The sequence below is a fragment of the Neolamprologus multifasciatus genome, chromosome 7 (assembly GCF_963576455.1).
Source record: "Neolamprologus multifasciatus chromosome 7, fNeoMul1.2, whole genome shotgun sequence".
In the NCBI taxonomy this organism is placed as follows: domain Eukaryota; kingdom Metazoa; phylum Chordata; class Actinopteri; order Cichliformes; family Cichlidae; genus Neolamprologus; species Neolamprologus multifasciatus.
In genome coordinates, this window is record NC_140445.1 from 31486018 (window position 1) to 31504227 (window position 18210).

Consider the following 18210-nt stretch of genomic DNA (forward strand, 5'->3'; position numbering starts at 1 on the left):
GAATTTACTACAAAGAAAATTGAAAAGAAAGGGCCCCCTGTTGGCTTCATGAATGTTCTCCATAAAATGAACAGGAAAGAAAGAAAGGGAGAAAGAAAGAAAAACAATTAGCTTTGGAGCTATAATCTCTATCTTAATGGATGGAGAGGTACTTAAATGGGAGTCTTAGCTTATCTTTCTTATTCAGTTCCTAAAGACAAAGAGGGAGAAAGTCTAAGTGACAGGAAGAGAGAGAGAGAGAGAGAGAGAGAGAGAGACAAAAAGAGAGAATCTAAAAGTAGACAGCAGGATTTTGATGGTGGTGACATTTTTATTTTACTCTATTCATATATATATTTATTTGTTTTTCCCCACAGGGTTACATTTTTTAAAGGATCCTCTCTCAGGAAAAACAAGGATTCTACAACAGACAGAATTTGACAGGAAACTGCCTATAACACTTAAACCACCCATTACAAAACATGACTTTAATTTGTGTGTGTGTATTTTTTTTCTTTTCTCCTGTGGTTGTCATTCTTTCACTACATGTTTTCTGCATCTCTTTACAAGATATCATTCATATGTGATGTTAATATTAACTCTCATTCTTGACAGAACTAATGGTAATGCTTTATAACAACCATGATTGATAATAGTTGTTACTAAGTAAATTCATCAACTTATTTTATTAAAGTGGAATTGCAAGCACTGTTCTGAGTTGGTGCGATCAGCTCCAGTGCCCGCAAGCCACACTAATGTGTGTGTAGTTAAATGCACTTTACTTCATGCACAACTTATCAATGATGCTGAGGCTGCTGCCTGCCTTCTTATAAATACCTTAAAAGTTTTTTTAAACATCATTTGCAACATTACAATAACCATAATACTTAAAACTCTAAACTTAAATTGTTTAAAAATAAGCTAACAAACCCAACCAATAAGTAACTAATAAGTACACATTAATTAGTTTTTCATTTAATCAAAATAAAAATAAATGAACCATCAGCTTATCATTTATTTATTTATTGTTCATCAAAATGCTCTGTAAACATGAGGACAAAATAAGCTAAAAAAAAAAAACACAATGTCACTCCTCTGTACATATACAGGTTTCAGATATAGTAGCATCGTTCTAATTAACAACTGGCCTAGTAATTCTACATTCTACAGTTCTGTCAATCAAGCTCCCTATTCCTCCAACACAAGCCATGGGCTTACCCTGGAAGGATATAAGACATTTTTGAGCACCCCACTTTACTTCTACATGGTAGCACCTCTCAATAGTATCCCTGCAAGGAATGCAAGTGGTACAAGTAATTGTTAAACCAGAGAGAATATCAAGCTTAATCCGCAGAGAGGCTGGGCTGCAGGTAGTAGTCTGTCACCTGCTATAAGGCAGGCTTTGTCACTGCAGAGTGTCAGCATGAATCCTCACTTGTGAGTCACATCCATCATGTGTAACTATCAGCCAGAGTCAGTGTCTCACCTCCTCCTGTTGCCAACTTCCTCTCCTGCCTTACTGCTTTTGGGAAGTTGGGAAGCGAAACCAAGTGCATGTAAGATGCATACAGTCTTGCAGGAGATTTCTCATAAAAAAATGGGGTTCTGCTGAAGCATATGTGTAGTAGCTTATTGCCATGATCTAGTCATTCAGCATATTTCTCTGCTCCATACATCTATCATGTTACTCTTTGCAAAAACTGAGTAAAAGGGCAAAGTAACTCCGTGGAACACAGTGGAAATGGATATAGTAATAACTTGATTTTAAGAAAGTTTGGAAATGACAAAACACGTATGAATTTTCTTTTTTTAAAGTGCATTTGAAGTAGAACGCATAAGATTTCATTACATAGTATTGCATGTTACATGTTACACTGAAGACATTAATTGCAAATAACTGGTAGCTACTTACTGTGTATTAGGCGACAGAAAGATTAAAGACAATACTAAAAACAATTCATACTCTCTTGTGCCTGTAAAACCAATTACTTCCTGAAGCTGTCATTTTTTTCCCCTCTTCAGTAGAAATGTAGCTCTGTTTCTGTGGCAACTCAATTTTAAAGCAGCAGTGCCCAGTGCAGACATTGCAGAATAAATGAAGGTTATGTAAGTCTGATGTCCAGAAATTATTGCAAATTGAAGACTGGTGGGCAGAAAACATACTAAACAAAACAAAACAGAAAAAAAGAAGAACCATCAAAACATCCTGATGACACATAATAAAAACAAAGTGGAAACAACTATACATGTGTCATAAAGTACAGTCACACTGTTTTACTCACTATGGACCCATATTTGATTTATCTTGGTGAGGGCTGTACCCTGATGACACCAAACTCCTCCTATACCCCGTCCTTCTTCTCCTCCCTCACCATCCCTTCTTTTTGTAGGAGTGAAGCAGTCCTCCCACACATCACACAACCCTCCCTCTCTTGCCCTGTTTGCTCCTCACCCACTGGTAAACATTTCATCATTCCTCAAGGAGAGCCATAAAACACAGTGGATATCAGTGGATGATGTGGTCGGAATCCACCTGCGCATAATTTTCTATTTAAAGGTGGAGCCTGAATAAATTGGTGCGCATTTAGCTACCAAAAAGAAGGAAAAAAAAACATTTTTTGCAAGCCTTTAATTTTAAAAGTAATACTGAATGTTCCCTGAAGCGAAAGAGAACAAGAGTTAGTGAAAGAGATGGAAGGAGAGAAAGGGAAATGCTATGTGGTTCTCTTGTTGCCTAGATACAGGAAAAATGATGGTCATCTCATCTTACTGGTATCTAATGCTTAAATTGAAATGCAATTCCCTGCAGAAACTGCTCACACAAGTGTACTTATCTGCTTTAGTTGTGGGATTACCTTCACATTTGTATCAGGTCTAAATGGTATGCCATCTATAATTAACTAATAAACTGTTGTGCTAAATACAGTATGCCTACAGTATCTTCATGTACTTTTATAAGGTGGTTATTGTTTATGAAGATAGAGTGCAAGATGCTTGTACAGATTAACACAACTTCCACAAACAAACAATCTACCCCCCCCCCCCCCCCCCAAGTCTCTCAATGGTACATATTTAGAGTGGGAGTCTTCTTGCATGCTGCTCTCACTCGTGTGTGAAGTGCTGATTTCTTGCTGCTGAGCCCAGAGGAGAAAGGAGCTCATTACAAACTCTGAAAGATTTACGAGCTATTACAGAATGACTCTAACTGTTCATTTACTTAGATGCTTTTATTTGTTTACTTCTGTATTAAAGCATGGGTTAACGGATTGAAAGAAAACATAATGAAGATTGCCGTTTCTCTCTGTGGGGGAAAGAGGACTGCTGTGTACCTCTGTACCTCGGGTTGTAAGGTAGTGGGATGTGGAGCCAGCATGACAGCTTTATGGTAGAAGTAAAGCTTTACTGAGAAAGGGAAATCATGTGCTAAGCAGTTAAATTAGCATCTAAAGTGGCCAGTCTTAATTTTTCAGTGTCAGATGAAAATGTCGAGAGTGATGAAGTATGTGGAATCTCTGTGGAATTGACTTCTTACCTGACTTACTTTGAATTACATCTTATTTGTTGGAAAGCTGGTCAGACATCTGTTTTGTAAGTGGAAACAAAATTGTACTGCAATTTCCTAAAAAAAATTTGAATACTGATAAACTGCTTTGTGAGTGTCCACAGGGAAGTTGAGTTTTATGTGCTATAATTGTTTCTCACTGATACAGAAACTTGCTTCAAACAGGTCTTGTGGGATACCCAATTGAGGACTTGGGTTGATTAGGTAGGTACAGTCTGAAGTCTGTGAGGACAGATTTAGTTGTGAAGAAAATTGGAAATAGGAAAAAAAACTGTATGGTACTAAATATGCTTCTTTTTTTAATATATTAACAATAACAGGAAAGAGAAGAAGTTTGAGAGAAATCATTGTCCAATACTAGCTACCAGTTACTCAGACAAGTTTTATTAGAAGTAAATGCTTTGACCTGTATTCCACTGTGAGTCAGATCATACCGCCGCAAGATTACCAGATGCTATTTAAAAAAAATCTACCCCCATCCAAAACCTATAAATATTAAAGATCCAAAAAACTAATCAACTTTGAGTTATTTTTAAGAACACACCCATTTTTTTCTTTGTGAAGAAAAAGTATAATATTTTGTCAACCTATATCTGGAAGCACTACAGAATGACTTCTCTAGTGGGAAAGCCTAGAAAATAAGACTTTATTGTGATACCCAAATACTGCAAACTGCTTTTATGATTGTTTTTCTTTAACTCACCCGTATTGGCAGATTTGAAACTATTCATTCAAAATTGCATTACAGTGATTAAATGCTAATAGTCACCCTAATAGCTCTGTTTCATGTCATCCAGTAGCTTGATAAGCAGCTTACAATGAAAGTTTATTTAAAAAAAAAAAAAAAAAAAAAAAAAAAAAAAAAAAAAACACAATCATATGATGAGGGGAAAACAAAATCAGACTTGAAAAAGTAAGCTGAAAACTGTAGAAAATGAACAGAGAAAAGGAAAAGCTGTAAGAAAGGAGAACGAGAGGGTAGAGAGAAATGTTATAACTCAGACCTGCTCTCTGGGGTAAGGTCTGTAAATTACAGTGAGATGTGGACAGCTTGTCAATGTTGAGTCCTGGGCCAGAGCCTCCTGAGCTACACCACACACACTCTTTTTTTATAAGCCTGCCTGCATACCTTCCTGTCTGTATGTCTGTCTGATATCAGTATGTCGCAACAAAAGCATATCCTTATATATTCATGCAGGTAACACCCACATATATCTACTGATGTAGAAAATTAGTTGTCAGGCGTTGTGTGGAGGCGAGGAAGAAGGAACCCAAATGCAGGACTCACAGGTAGGTGAAGACTGGTGAAGGTTTATTATAAGGAGTGGATGAACAGAGGGTGGACGGACACTGACTGGCTGGATCACTGAATGGCTGACTGAACTGAGAGAACACACGGGAAGGACAACATCACACGAACATCAATGACATGACAAGGGCTGAAGGGAAGAGAGGGCTTAAATACATGACTAGTAATGACAACGATTGGAGACAGGTGGGTGAACAAGCTGAACATAATGAACTAATGATAAATGGGAAGAGGACTGAACATAATGCACACAGACTAAGGCTAACACAATAAAACAGGAAGTGGAACAGGCAGTAGATAAACGGTGAACGTGAACTGAAAATACTGGGTCAACGACCCAGAAACCCTGACAGTACCCCCCCTTCAAAGGCCGGCACCCGATGGCCAAAAGAAAGAAAAACCAGAACAGGGCGGGCGGAGTGGGCCCAGGACGGAGGGACGGAGCCCAAAACAAAAAAACAAAAAAAAGACACTGGACTGACTGGACGGGAGGCGACTGGAGAACAGGACACTGAGCTACAGGGGACGACTGGACTGACTGGACGGGAGGCGACTGGACTGGAGGAGACTGAACTGACTGGACAGGGGACTGGACTGGAGGAGACTGAACTACAGGGGACTGGAGGGCAGGAGGCTGGACTGGAGCAGACTGGACTAGGAGTGTGAACTGATTGGACTGAGGAGGCTAATGGATAAACAGAGGTCGGTGAGGCTAATGGCTGAGCTGAGGTCGGTACGGCTAATGGCTGAGCTAAAGACTGAGCTAGTGAGGGGGATAAAGCTGCAGCTTGGGCTAGTAAGGCTGGTGCCTGAGCAGGGGACAGGTCAGCTAGCCTAACTAGAGATAGTGCTAGGGCATGGAAAGTTGAGTGAGGAGATGGACGGGCTGGCAAATTAGCAGGTGGACAGGTTAGCTCTTCCGTGCCTCCGGAGCGTGAGGGCGCTGGCTGGAGAGCCTCAGCCGAGCCTCTAGGGGGATCAGGTCGAATCCTGGCCGCCCTCAGCCTGGGCGCTGGGACAGGCGCGGGAGGTGGCTGGACACCAGTCACCCCCACCCGAGAAACAGGAACGGGTGTGGAGGTAGGCTGGGTCGCAGCTGCCCTCCTCCTGGGAGCTGGCACTGGTGTGGGTATAGGCTGACTGACGGGAGTGGAGATAATGACTGGGTGAGTGATACCGACAGGTTTGGGTGCATGAGTATTATTAACAGTGGCCGGAGCTGATGAAACCGGAACAGGCTGACAGGTGGACGAAGGAGCAGGCTCAGATAAAACAGTCCTAGAGTGAGCAGGCCTAGGGTTTCCACAGACACGGACTGTAACAGATTTATCGGAGATTGCTCTGGCCTTTCTGCCATCACCATTTACAGTCTTTAGTTGAACAGTCTTCGGAGGTTTTGAAGTGCGGGGATTGTCCTTAATGAATCCCAGCTCAGAGGGAGCAGAGCAGAAAAAGTCTTCCCAGTCCACATCGTTCTCTAGGAGGGAAACTCCCCATGAATCAGAAGTGAGTGTACTGTGCGTTTTAAGGGAGTAATCAGATGAAGGGTGTGGAAAACAGTCACTGGAACTCACCACCGGGAGTTGCTGAAAATGGTCCATATTATGGCGGCGTGTGCGCCGCTTTCTCCGGGAAGAGGAAGCGGCCGTGGTAAACAGCCTCCATTGAGCCGAGGTGGGAGGCGTAGCCGCTGTGCCGTGGCGAAGGTGGAGGTCCGGCGAATGAGGCGGCGGGTGTGTGAGCGAGGAGCGGAGCGGCGAGAGAGGGAGCGGCCGAAGCGCGGCATGAAACGTCCACTCTCCGCGGCAAATGCTCCGGGGCAGGTGAGGCAGCAGGTGGGGGAACGCGGCGTCTCCGAGGCCCGCCCAGAGCCAGGCGAGTCCTTTCTAAGACGTGCTCTCTCTCCGCGAAGAGCCGCTGTTTTCCCCTGAGCTCCTCTGCCCAACGGGAAAGCGCTGCCTCCCACCGCTCGTAGAGGTCCGAGTCCGCTGGGTTCCAATCGTGTCTTCGTGGCACGGGTGTCATTCAACGCACACAACGCCTGTCATTCTGTCAGGCGTTGTGTGGAGGCGAGGAAGAAGGAACCCAAATGCAGGACTCACAGGTAGGTGAAGACTGGTGAAGGTTTATTATAAGGAGTGGATGAACAGAGGGTGGACGGACACTGACTGGCTGGATCACTGAATGGCTGACTGAACTGAGAGAACACACGGGAAGGACAACATCACACGAACATCAATGACACGACAAGGGCTGAAGGGAAGAGAGGGCTTAAATACATGACTAGTAATGACAACGATTGGAGACAGGTGGGTGAACAGCTGAACATAATGAACTAATGATAAATGGGAAGAGGACTGACATAATGCACACAGACTAAGGCTAACACAATAAAACAGGAAGTGGAACAGGCAGTAGATAAACGGTGAACTTGAACTGAAAATACTGGGTCAACGACCCAGAAACCCTGACATTAGTTGGTCTATCCAAATTCCAAGTGTTGCAAAGGTTTTCCTGGCTCATCTGATTATGGTTCATCAAGCTGTTACCTTAATAGTCACAGCCATAGTTAAATCAAATGTGGTAATGCTTTAAAGTTTCCATAATTTGACTGTATAGACACATTCAAATGAGTGCTTCTTCTTGCAAAAATCAATTTTAAATCCAACCTCAGTGTAAGGGTTCAATGAGTGCCATTTTTTTCCATTCAGGCAGCTTACATTAAATCAATGGGATGACCTCAGCACAGACATTGTGTATCTACTGCAAATTGAAATGGATATTGGGCTTGGATCAGATATTGTTTATCAGCATTACTCATGTCGATATTTAAATAGATATTGAATTATCCTCTGATTCGGTGAGTTTTCAAAACATCTATTTAAGAATAAAAACATGGCAGTCCCAAGGCTACAACTGACGAGAACATTTATTACTTTTTCTGAAATGTTTTATTTCAATGTAACTTTTATTTATCTATCTATTTTTCTCACCTACAAAAGGCAACCAGCAGGGTTTGTGTATAAGAAGAGAATGAAGCAAACCTATAGAAGTGCAATCTGTTCCTCTTGGTCTCTGCTAATTAAAGTTAGAATGTGTTTAGTGGATGTAAAATAAATCACACTTTGCAATGTTATTTATACCAGTGAACACCTAAAATAGACTTTTTGCTTAATGCCCTTTGTGTGTGTGTGTGTGGGGGGGGGGGGGGGGGGGGGGGTATTAACACTTCTTCCTTCACTTCTGTCTTCAGTGCAGTGCAGAGTTGATAATTTACTAATCACCATTATGGAAAAATAATTGGAACATGTAATTTAATACATGGCTGAGTCTCCTACTGTGTTCAAAAAAAGACCATCAGGCCTTGCTGTTTTGCTGCAGGTATACATCTCTATTTGTTCAATAATTCATCAACTGAAATGCTTTATTTAGTAGAACCCTTCAGCTCCATCTAATTCTTACTTCTGCCTTTGGAGCTTGGAGACAGTATTTATAACTGCAACAAAAACTCCCTACACCCAAGGTGGCGGTGATGGCGACTCACAGCATCCACATGTTTATGGAAAAAAACAAAGTGAGAATTGACTATCCGAGTTCACACATTCTCTGCCAAAACATTCCAGCAGTATTCATTATTTCCAGGCTCAATAGAGAAAAAGCAGTGGTGGGCTGCTGCCCTGTCGTTTCTTCCAAAGCCAGCCATCAACCAGATGGAAGACAGTCAATTAGCCTGGCACCCCCCTCTCTCAGCAGGCTCCTAGTTCCCTTAGTGTCAATCAATGTAGATAGCTGTCAGTCTCAGAAAGAGTCAATGATGACAAAGAAAAAAAAATCCTGAAGAATCCCATAATACCCCTGCTGTGGCTCATGGCAGCGTGAATGATGGGAGATGCTGAATCAGAGTGTCTAAGGCCTGTTGGCGCCTTGCCTCAGCCAGCCTCCACCATTCTATGCCTGCGAGTCTGCTCTTATGCTCTTTTACAGTCAGCTTGTGTTGTTTTTTATGTGGTTCATTTTTTCCCAGCCCTGACACAGGCTTCCACACTGGCAGCCAGCTCCCTCAAAGAGGAGTTAGAGATGGATACCTGCTGGGTCAAGCTAAGCTCCTCCATCACCAGCCTGCTGTACCATAAAAGACCACAAAGGACACCCAGACCCCATAGCTGCCTCTCAGGGATCAGACTCTGTTGTTTTGACTAGCAAGAACAGGCAGGATACACAATTTCTGAAAAGTTGGAAAGACCACTCTGGCCAGAACTCACAGCAGATGAGTTCAAGCTCAAGTTCTCGTTAGAGAAATCACAGCAGGTGGATCTCTACATCAATGGGGAGCAGAACAATGAGCTCTAGCTCAAGACAAGGTATGTTTTTACTAGCCCAAGGGTATTCTTTTACTACACTGGCACTGTGTTTGCAATCATTGCCATGCTGAAAAATGAAGCTGTTGCCAATCAGACATTTTCCTCTTGATATTACATATTGGATCAAAATATGACAGTACTTTTCTGCATTCATTATTTTATAAATTTTGAAAAGATCTCCAACACCACTAGCTAAATGCAGTCCCAAATCTTGACTGAACCTCCACTGACTATAGCCACTTTTGTTACACGTCTCTCCCCTGACCTTCTTTTTACATTCTGATGAACAAAAAATTTTATTTTAATTTATCACTCCATAAGACCCGTTGGCACTAATTTTCAGTCCACAGCTTAAGTAATTGTAGCTTACTTCAGCACTTTCTTCCCATTTTCCTACCCTTCCTTCCTTCCTTCCTTCCTTCCCTACCACTGGGACCATTTCTGAAGAGGCTTTGGTGAACAGTAGATTGATCAACTGAAGGGCCATGAGATGCATCTCTCAAGTCCTGATGGATTATTTTCCTATTTCTTACGGATGCAATTTTCATATATTAAACGTATGACTTCTTCTGTCCTCTACTTGTTCAGTGTCCTCAGTGTTTTAAGGGAACATTGTAAACAATGCTGAGATATGCCAAATTATATAGGTAAACACTCTTTGGTGCAAACCTTGGCATTTTTCATATATTGAAGAATGAATGAAGAAACAGGAAGAAATGATTTGCTTGTTCAACAGGCTGGTAGTGACAAAGTAGCAACCTAAAATTTTTGCACAGTACTGTAAATAATTTTTTTATGTGGTCACAATTCAGTTATGTTTAGCGCCCCTGTTGATGAAAGTACCGTATTTTTACACCGGATTATAAGGCGCATTAAGCAAAACAAAACAGTCAGATAAGTCAAATTTTACTCAACTCATTCTTCTTGCTTCCTCCAATTCTATACCATTAATTCATTAATGTTGAATTCTCTTGCAGCTGCTCTATTCCCTTGTTATTGCAGTATATTAATGAATAACTTCGTATTGTGGATGGATTATTTCAGTTGTTCTCCTGACTGAAGTTTGGTCCATTTACAGCATCCTGCCATGCGATTGCATTTGCCCCTAACCATCGGGAACCCTCACGTTAACTTTTATCGAGTGGAAAAAATTTTGCATTCATCCTTCAGCTTCACTGTGTTTATGTTTATGCTAACATAGCTGTGTTGCTAGCGATCACATAGCACAGTCTTTATCAAACTGTGGTATGCGTACCACTAGTGGTACTTGGGCTCTCTCTGGTGGTACATGGGAAATCTCCAATTTATTTTAAGATTAAATAATATACTATTGTGGAGGTATGCAAAGATGACATGAGAGTCAACCAGAAAACGTATCCCCAAGCGTGAGTCCTCAATGAAGAGTAGCCTTTCCTTATCTTTCCTTGCAGTTGTCGCGGCCGCTACAGAGCACTGGCTGGCTTGTTTCCCTGGGCCTTAAAATTGCAAAGGTGACACGGCAATGGCAAAAACACCGCCCTTTTCTGCGATGCCGTCGGTGAGATGGGAACTCGCCTGGATGCCGAAAAACTGGTAGCCAGGAGAATGTGATCCATTTCTTCTGCGAGTGAGTGGTAATCCTTTGCGGCAAGCAGCGGGGAGTTGGTGATGCCAGTTCGCACAGGCAACTGTCGGAGGAAGACATAAGTGAAGAGGAATCCATTCCTAGCAAGGACAGCATGCTCTCCATGAGCTCAAGAGCAGTACCATCACCCAGTCCTGAGAGAGCGAGGAGTTTCTCAGCCTGCTCTGCATCAGAGAGGGAGTAGCACTGCAGCAGCAGCGCCTTTAGAGCGGTGTACTTCCCTTGGGTGGGGGTATCCCAGAGAAGCGTCATCACACGGGAGGTAGACAACGGATCCAGCGAGGACACCACATGATGGTATTTTGTGTCGTCGGCTGAAATGCCATGCCACGAACCATGAAGAAGGGTCGTGAAGCGAAAAATCCGGCAGCTTAACCGCCACAGGAAAAATTAAAACGTACAGCTCTGTCATCACTTCCGACATAAATGAAGACAGAAAACTAAACAGCAGTGGCGTTTGCAGGGTTACTAGCTAGTCCAACTTCAGTAACCCTACAAACACTGCTGTTTAGTTTTCTGTCTTCATTTATGTCGGAAGTGATAGCAGAGCTGTACATTTAAATTTTTTCCAAAATCTCTCAGTCAGAACATGGTATATCATGATTAGTTGGAAACTAGCGAACTAACTTCCTGCTAACTTCTAACTCTTAACTTAAATTTAATAAATTCTGTTTTCATGGATGCCTGGATGTTAAACTTAATTATCACACCAGGTAAAGCAGCAACCCTGATCATTTTATTAAAGATGAAAAAATTTAGACAAAGGAACTCTCAGTGATGCCGCGGTGTTTCGTTTGACTTTGGGACCTGAAGAACAGAGTTTTCGACCCAGATTAATCTGAGCCCGTGAGGCTCCTGACTACGGTAGCCATAATGCTCTGACAATCAATCAAGCAGTGTCGCTTCGTCGCTTACAAAAGTGGTACTAAAATATTTTGACAGATTTTTGAGCGTCGTGTACCATATAAAATCGGTTCGAGGTCAGTAAGCACAACCACAATTCATGCATAAGGTGCACTGTCAACGTTTGAGAAAATTAAAGGATTTTAAGTGCACCTTGTAGTGAGGAAAATACCGTAATAAGTTGGCCCTGTTGCTGAAAAAATAAAATATTTATTTTATTGTCATTATTGTCCTTTATTTGTGTGTGTGTGTGTGTGTGTGTGTGTGTGTGTGTCTGTGCTCGCGCGTGCGTGTGTGTGTGTTAAAAGAACCGAAATCTTTTGGTCCATTGTTCACCTCAGCCACTATGGACAGTGGCAGAAGGAAGAAATAAGAAAACCATAGAAACAACATCAGCTAAATGGCATATCAGCAAAATCTTTGCATAAGAAACATTTTTTTTTGTAAAAACAGTAGGGAGAGTAAGGTGAATGTGAATTGGGAGTAAGGGCTATTAAAAATGTCTGAAAGAGAGAGAGAGAAAGACAGATGCCACCACATTGCAAGTTACCATGCACCAATATGTCTTCCCATCAATTTATAGTTTGAAAACTGCAAATTTTGCTGTGTTTAGAAGAGGAAAAGTCAGCTGAACAACCTAATATGAGGACCTAATATGTTAGTAGCAGCATCACAAAATGTTAACTCACAAATTAACCTCAGATTTGTGAGTAAGTTTTTTTGTTGTTGTTGGGTTGTTGTTGTTTTTTTGCAATTCTAAAAGGATTTTAGAATTGCAGGTGAAAAGGGGGTGGGAGGGGATCCTTTTCATACAAGCGCTTATTAGATACATCAACTTTGTGCCTGTCATATGTGAGCAGTGTACCTTTCTATAGCACTAGGGACACAGGGCCTACACTGTTTACCTCACACCTTGCTAATGGCCATCTGTGGTCATTATAGCCCAACAGTGAGTCATAACAACGCTCCTGAATGGAGCCTCTGCTCCTCCAGGGCCAGTGGGTCTCTCCACAACACTACAGCTGCCACTGTTGCCACTGTTGTTGCTGTGTACTGTAGTTGTTATTGATGTTGATTCTCTCATTCTACCCCCTCAAACACATCATACTGACCCACCAGTATGCCTGCAGTCATGCAAGGCGTTGTTTATCTACCAGCAAGATGGTTGAGATATACACATACACAAGCCAAATATGGGCTCTCTAATGGAAGATCCTCTCACGCTGTTTCTCCTCAGAGAGTATATCCTTTTCATTCCAGTTCAATTCCTCGCTCTTACTCCACATCTCTTATGCTCAGCTCCTTCAATCTCTCTGCCCTCTCGCTAGTATATCAGTAGATGTCTGTGCCCCACTGGATTAGATCACCGTGGGTAAGCCCATAGTGGTGTTCCATCAGGCCCAAGAATGGTGGGACATTTCATGAAAAAACTAATGCACTGTAGGCAAAGGCCCAGCTGTGCCAGGACCGGGATATGTGGATTCAACTACTGCTGCCCCCGATAACACCCAAGCCATCCAAAAAAAAAAGGAAAAAAAGAAAAAAACACAAGCCATAAAGGGATGTAGGGGGAAATTTATCGGGCTGCAGCCTGGACCAATGGTGACTTTATCTATTTGTGTGCAGAGGTGGACAGCTACATTTCCACAGTGTGTGTCTACATGCCCCACTGTGTGAGGATGCATATATATGACTGTTTTTCACTATACATGCATGGATAATAGTGTCCAGTCATGTCTCAACATCAGTGCCTATACATGCATTTTTTCCTTGAAAGTTTGTTTATTTTATCAGCTCTTTTGCTCGGGTTGATGAGGTTACCAAATGGCAGCATGCATTTATTTTCCTTCCCACCAGTGGGCAGCTCCCAGCAGCCTTTCTACAAAGTCTAAAACCCAGCTGCCTCCCTGTGGCTTTCATAATTACACCACCCATCAGGACAAAGAGAGATGAGGAATACCAATGAGTAAAGAGAGTTAGAGTCCATGCTGCAACAACAGCGTGGACTCTAATTTATATATGTGTGGACAAAGCTTCGTCATGAGCAAGGAGCCAGCTCCAAAGATGAAACCACTCATGGGCAATGGAATACAACAGCTATTCCATACAAATACAATTACACACTATTCGGCAGTAGGAGGTAGACAAGGCAAAAGACCCCATGCAGAGAAAACTGGATGTCAAATAAAATTTTATAAACAGGACTATGTTTTTAAATCTCTTTTATACTGCACAGATTTCTAATTCCAGCTCCCAAATTGATAATTGTGGCATGTTGCCAGTTTTTGGCAGCTGAAAATACAAACAGATATTGTAATGCAAGATGACTGTAAGGATATATCTAATCAGTCATTTCAGTTCAGAGAGGAACTATATTCCAAGCAGAGGAAACCAGAAGAGAGTGATGAGGCGGCAATCATACAGAATGTCCATCTGAAGCTGCCAACTTTAAGCGCCAAGGCCTGTTGGGAGAATGAAAGACTCATCTGAAGTCTTAGACCATTATCTGGACGAGATTCTGTAACCTTAGGGCAAGATGTTCAGTAATAGGTCCATCCCAAAAGAAAATAGTAAGACAGATAGGAACGGAGATGTATAAAACTCATCAAAAAGAGAAATTTGAATCCCTTTTTGACAGAGGCGATACAGAGAACGAGTCCTGTGTTTTCATTGATAAATGGTTGCGGAGAGTGAGTGGGCATTGTGCCTCACTCTATCATCCAAACAACAGTATCTCTCTCAGGGAGTCCTTCCGTTTCCAAACCACCCCTACTGGCTGTGGCTTTGGACAGATTTGCCAAGCCTTCTCGCGTGTAGCCGCCAAACACAGAATTATCCATTGCCTGTCTGCTCTTTACCTCGTTTCCCTCTCTTCTTCCCCTTCCTATTTCTCTCCTTTAGTGGAATGAAGCCACTGACAGGCAGATGGGCAGATGGGGATCGACAGTGTTCTCTGGGCCGAAAGCTAATTGGGAGAGACTGGGAACGGATTTGGAACTGCTGAATGGTCCTGACATGATGAGAAAATCGATGCACACTTCCAGTGTATTTGCATCATGCTGAACTGAGAGACCACGGTCTAATGCTGTCTCTGCTGGTAGTCATTAAGAGTTTTGTTTCAACTCTGACCCCTCAATGTGACAACTCAGCTCAAGACTGATTGAAACGAGCGCATCAGTCCATGTGGGAGATGGGGCAATATACCCAGTGTTTCTGTCCATTTCTTATGACAGCCAAGTGCCTGGTATACTTGACTTACTACACTTACTGTAAAATGACCTTCTGGGCGTCTATCCATAACAACCATTAAAAAAAAGAACATGTCATAAAATCTTGACTTGGCAGTAGGGATGGGTACCGGTATCCGGTGCCATCATGGCACCGGTTCTGACATAAACGGTAGTAACCAGACCGAAAAGCAGCGCGCATTTCGGTGCTTTATTTCGGTGCTTTTTTTTCCTGAGCTGTGATACACTTTCTTCTTCCTTACATTTCTATTGGCGGTTGGCAAACAACTGAAAGGTGCATTACCGCCACCAACTGGTATGGAATGATACACTTTAGATTCTAGCCAATCATTTTACGTTTCGAGGATAGTAGGCGGGTCCAGGTACGTACGTTCTTTTAGAGCAGAGCTACAGATTAAAAATGCCCAAGGCAAAGCGGTCAAAAGTCTGGCTGTACTTCACAGCAAAAGATGCAAACTCAGCAGCCTGCAACAAGTGCTTTAAGCTGATACTGTCAAAGGAGGTCACACTTTAAATCCGATGAACCTAGCCCTGCCAGTGTAGCAGAAATGATGATGGCAGCAGCAGCCGTTCTTCTCTGCGTGAGTAGCTTAATGTTGTTCGTGTGTAATTTACGTTGAGTAAGCTAACCGCGTTATTAAATTAATGCATGTAACGTGAACTAGCAAACACCATCATAGCTACATGCGGATGTCTTCTTGTTTGATGGCAGATACTCCCTTCACCCTGGCCAAAAAGGCTAAAATGACCGAAGAAAAAGTGGAAAACAGCTAAACATGAGAGGTTTTTGGACAAAGTTTGTGTTTTTTCCATTGTTTAAGCACTGCTTCCAGCCCAGAGTGATGCCATATATGCCCTATACCTGCAGAAAAGACTAACATTGTTATCTTTTTACAAAAAAACAGCTGAACATGAGAGGTTTTTGGACCAATTTTGTGTTTTCCATTCTTTAAGCACCGGTTTGGGCACCGTTTAAGCACCTGCACCGTTTCAAAAGTACCGGTTTGGCACCGGTATCGGATAAAACCTAAACGATACCCATCCCTACTTGGCAGTCCAGTGTGTAGTTTTCTCCCTATGCCTGTGTCAGTTTTCTCTCACAGTCCAAACACATGTTTCTTAGCATTTCTTCTAAAAGCTGATCAGAACAGTAATCTCAGACACAGGTTCTTCCTGTATGGCTGGCTTAACAATAATAGTTAGTAAGAAAAAAAATAGCATAGGACGTTTGTAATTTTAAAAAAAATGGAATTCCTTTAATTGTGATAAATAGATAGAAACAGAAACTGATCAACAAAGTTTCAACAGCAAGGAGAAATAAAAGGCTATTTTTTTTATTTTTTTTTCAAATGGGTAATGCTTTGGCCTTACTTCAGCTTAACCTTGGTTGCCTTAGAAAGACTTAGAAAAACTTTCTTGGCAGAGAATATATTAATTACAAGTACATTTATTATCACAAATATCAGAGTATTGAAGTCTTGAAACAAATAAATCTGGTTAATTGGACACATTTTTAGAAACAATTTGTATAATTATAAAATCATCCTTTATAAGAATAGTGATGAATTTCTGCTGTCAAGATGTGAATCACATGTGATTAATAATAATAATAATAATAAATGGCTCATGTGTAAATGAGTGTGTCGCATATCACTGCTTGGTCTCAGTTATCTACAAGTTGCAAACATCTGAACAATGACTGCACCGAGAACCAAAAATTCTGATGAGTTACAGTTATAGGATGTGATTCATCATTGAGTTCATATGTCGTTGTAAATCTGTTGTAAATTGTGCACACGTGTGATATTCAAGAAAAATCTTCATCTTCAACAAAACACAATATATCTATGTAGCACATAATTTGCTTCACCGAAGGTGATATGGACCTCCGATATTACAGATGAAAACAACAACGGCGGTGCTGCAGGTCCGTTCATACTTTGAGAAAGAGTGTTGGGGGGAGAATGGAGAGTTTGAATCTGTGCTCAAGAAAAAAGCCCACCTGCAGTTTCTAAAATGAGAGATGGTGGAACATAGCATAAATGCAGTGCCTCAAAATCTGTAAGCCTACAGGGGACTGTCTTTCCCTGCATGGAGCAGATTGCCCTCATAATTTTCCAACTGTGAGACAATAGAAAAGTGGCCACTGATTTTCCTAGAACTCCTTTCTTCTTTTGTATCAGGTCTGATTGTATACTACCTAACAACATCTCAACAATACCTGCCACACAATAACCTGTGTTCTGTTTATTGGAGATCCAAAATGAATCTTTGCAATCACTGCCAGACAGTTTGTGATAGAAACTTGTCATAAATCTCATAAATTCTGACCCCACTCAAAGTGGCATATTCTCCTATTCTACACACACATATAGTAGTTCCTAACACATGTTGTTATAATACTTGTCCATGGAATGACCTGAAATGTATTGTCTCATAATTACAACTTAACAGTGTCAATTTTAGGCTACACAAAAACACAAATCTCCATCCTAATGAGAACATGTATGCAATCTCTATTTAAGTGTTTACATATGAACACAAAGCTGACACAACAAAAGCAGCCCAAAGAGATTTTTCAGTGATCGTCACAGTTTCAGGGTCTGGCTGCTGGGCTGGGGTCAGCATCACCATCAGCTTTATCAACACGCTGAGTTTTTGGCTAGCTGTGTGTATCATGCTGTGCAGATACTTCCAAAGAGCCAAAGTTGTGTGGGCAGCAGGGCCGTGCAGAGAGGTTTAAAGGGGCGGGTGCTCAAAGTTAAAAAGGGGCACATTGAGCCAGGCTGAATAACAACAACACACATTCATTAAGAATCTAATATGGGCAACAAGGCAAAGAGAACCTAGCCGATGTTTTACCTGATGGGTACAATGTTGCTGTTGAGGGGTTGCTGCTGATAGTGCTGGAGGGCAGGGCTGTGTTGATCTGAGACTGTAGACATTAAAAAGTCCATAGGAGAGATGGTAGCTGATTAAACAAGTGTCATGAGATAATAACAAAATACAAAGATTGGTGACAGCGCTTGGAACCATAAGGCAACAAAAAACTGTGAGAAATAAACTCGGCTCTGCCTGTGAATCACTCTTTGCTTCTCTTCTTCCTTCCATCCCATCATTTCATATATCACTCTCCACTTGCTGTCCATCTGAGAACAAGGCACAACTTGCTATTGCAATAAACTATAATTTAATTATCCACACTTAACAACTCTTGCACTTAA

General features: G+C 41.8%; 1 protein-coding gene across 2 annotated transcripts in view; it reads right to left on the reverse strand.

Moving 5' to 3' along the window:
- LOC146514571 (leucine-rich repeat transmembrane neuronal protein 4) overlaps positions 1–18210 on the reverse strand; it is a 117756-nt gene that overhangs the window by 68111 nt on the left and 31435 nt on the right. The window contains exon 3 of one of the 2 annotated variants that reach the window (XR_014875021.1): positions 8296–17921. The exons of the other annotated variant lie outside the window; for it this stretch is intronic. The gene's annotated coding sequence lies outside the window, so the exon portion shown is untranslated. Of the gene's footprint in view, positions 1–8295; positions 17922–18210 lie in introns of those variants that run through there. 2 annotated transcript variants of the gene reach the window in all.